This window comes from Cebus imitator, unplaced genomic scaffold (assembly GCF_001604975.1).
Source record: "Cebus imitator isolate Cc_AM_T3 unplaced genomic scaffold, Cebus_imitator-1.0 Scaffold435, whole genome shotgun sequence".
NCBI classification, from domain to species: domain Eukaryota; kingdom Metazoa; phylum Chordata; class Mammalia; order Primates; family Cebidae; genus Cebus; species Cebus imitator.
Genome location: NW_016107750.1, coordinates 829,299 through 832,283, shown reverse-complemented (window position 1 = coordinate 832,283; position 2,985 = coordinate 829,299). Strand labels below are relative to the sequence as shown.

Here is a 2,985-nt window from a genome sequence, read left to right as displayed (position 1 = left end):
AAAAAAAAAAAAAAAAAAGAACAGAGTACTTATGGACCATTTTCAAATTTTGGAGGGATTAAATAGGGGGAAAAAGTAAATGTTTCTACCTCCCTTTACCAAAGTATTTCTTTCTTTTTTTTGAGATGGAATTTCTCTCTTGTTGCCCAGGCTGGAGTGCAATGAATGACATGATCTTGGCTCACCATAACCTCCGCCTCCTGGGTTCAAGTGATTCTCCTGCCTCAGCCTTCCTGGTAGCTGGGATTATAGGCATGCACCACCACATCCAGCTAATTTTGTATTTGTAGTAGAGATGGGGTTTCTCCATGTTGGTCAGGCTGGTCTCGAACTCCCAACCTCAGGTAATCCGCCCGTTTCAGCCTCCGAAAGTGCTGGGATTACAGGCGTGAGCCACCGTGCCCAGCCTACAAAAGAATTTCTTATGAAATTTCTGTAAATATAGATCGCTTAAGAGAAAAAGTTTCTTTAAATTTAGAAAACAAGTAAAGAATAAATAATGTTTCAAATATATGTCATAAAAACATTACCCTGGCAGGGTGGCTTATGCCTGTAATCTCAGCACTTTGGGAGGCCAAGGCAGGAGGATTGCTTGAGCCCAGGAGTTTGAGACCAGCCTAGACAATATAGCAAGATCCCAACCTCTTGACTGACAAGCCAAAAAAAAAAAAAAAACACAATTACAAAAAAAAAAAAAAAAAAAAAAAAAAAAAAAAGATCCCAACCTTTACAAAAAATGTTTAAAAATTATAGTAGCTGGGCATGGTGACATGTACTTGTAGTCTCAGCTACACAGGATGTTGCTTAAGCCCAATAAGTTGAGGCTGCAGTGAGCCTGGATGACAGAGTAAGACCTGTCTTTAAAAAAAAAGAAAAGAGAAAGGAAGAAAATTATCTTTATCAGTTTTTAATTGAGTTCTGTTTGATTTTGATTGGAGGCTGCAGGAATTCAGTTTCTTCATTAGAGTTCTGAAAAGTTTTCATTTAGTCCATTGATCTTAAAGTTTTTAAGTTTTTAGAAACTCGTATTTAAGATTACTTGTTGGAGTCTTTTTACAGTCTTTTGAACTCCTGGGCTCAAGTGATCCCAGGAGTGAATCTGATTGCAAATGCTTTTAGAGAAGAATCAGAACCATGGATGACAAAGACTTGGAACAACCGTGGTTAAATTTTTTTTTTGTTTTGGACAGATTCTCTCTCTGTAGCCAGGCTGCAGTGTAGTGGCACAATCTCGCCTCACTGCAACCTCTGCCTCCCAGGTTCAAGCGATTCTCCTGCCTCAGCCACCTGAGTAGCTGGGACTACAGGTGCGCACCACCATGCCCCACTAATTTTTGTAGTCTTAATAGAGATGGCGTTTCACTGTGTTAGCCAGGATTGTCTTGATCTTCTGACCTCCTGATCTGTTCACCTCAGCCTCCCAAAGTGCTAGGATTACAGGCATGCGCCACTGCACCTGGCCTAATGTTTGTATTTTTAGTAAAGACAGGGTTTCACTATGTTGATCAGGCTGGTCTTGAACTCCTGACCTCAAGTGATCCACCCGCCTTGGCCTTCCAAAGTGCTGGGATTACAGGTGTGAGCCACCATATCTGGCCCCATGGTTAAAAATCTGATGGAAGTTCATTATAATCCGCAGTTGACAGGGAAATTTGTCAATTTGTTATTTTTGTGGCATACAACATAATAGCCAGAATTTTGACTGATGACATGTTATATTTCTAAAAGTTTTATATAATTTTGGAATATTTATATCAGTAACTTACCCATAAATGTAATTGAAAGAAGATCCAGCATCAATTATCATTTGATAATGTTTCCCATTCAATTTACCAAATAGGCTTAATTATTTAATATCTCTACAAGATGAGTGATCTGTCCTTTGAGGCTCTCCAGTGGCCTGACTGGAAAACCCCTAAATTAATTTCAGGTTAAAAATACTTAATTTAGAATTTAGTTACTGGGGAAATTTAGTAACAAATGTCAAAAAATGTAAGACAGCTAATCAAAACAGGATCCCAGGTCTGTGTGAAATACTAGTCATTCATTTAACCAGAGTGATAATCAGAGACTTCACAAGCAATACAGAAGGTTACAAGGTTGTAAAAACAAAAAATCTTAATTCTGTCATAGCTCAATTTTTATGAAAAAGTCGTGAATTTCATCAGATGACACAGGAAGAGTGTGTCCAAGGTTATGAGTTTCCAAGGTTATTAGTGCAATGTAAACAAAAAAGCTAGTACCAGCCGGGCGAAGTGGCTCACACCTGTAATCCCAGCACTCTGGGAGGCTGAGGCAGGCGGATCACCTGAGGTCAGGAGTTTGAGATCAGCCTGGCCAACATGGCAAAACCTCATCTCCACTAAAAATACAAAAATTAGCCAGGTGTGGTGGCAGGTGCCTGTAATCCCAGCTACTCAGGAGGCTGAGGCAGGAAGAATCACTTAAAACCGGGAGGCAGAGGTTGCAGTGAGCCAAGATTGGACCATTGCACCCCAGCCTGGGCAACAGAGTGAGACTCCGTCTCAAACAAAACAAAACAAACAAACAAAACTACAGTAATACCTTGAGCCAGGAAATACCTGGCTCTTAGTTAAAAGCATGATTAATTTCCTAGTTACATGGAACAATTTAGCCACATCAAGAAAAGCCAAAAGTACAGAATCCAGCTACAGCAGAAGAAAACATTGTTTTTCTAGGCCTTCAAGACAGAACATTTGGTTGGGCATGGTGGCTCTTGCCTGTAATTCCAGCACTTTGGGAGGCCGAGGTGGGCAGATCGCCTGAGGTCAGGAGTTCGAGACCAGCCTGGCCAATATGGTGAAACCCCGACTCAAAAAAATATTTGAATGTCAGGCCACAACAGCAGAGTTAGAACCAGAGAAAAGTGCTCCCTTCGGCAGCACATATACTAAAATTGGAACGATGCAGAGAAGATTAGCATGGCCCCTGCGCAAGGATGACACGCAAATTCGTGAAGCGGAA

At 40.8% G+C, this 2,985-nt stretch overlaps 1 protein-coding gene and 1 pseudogene across 1 annotated transcript in view; both read left to right on the top strand.

The window, feature by feature from the left end:
* Positions 1-2,985, top strand: part of CCDC134 (coiled-coil domain containing 134) — a 25,048-nt gene that overhangs the window by 4,877 nt on the left and 17,186 nt on the right. The window lies entirely within an intron of this gene.
* Positions 2,888-2,985, top strand: LOC119468468 (annotated as a pseudogene).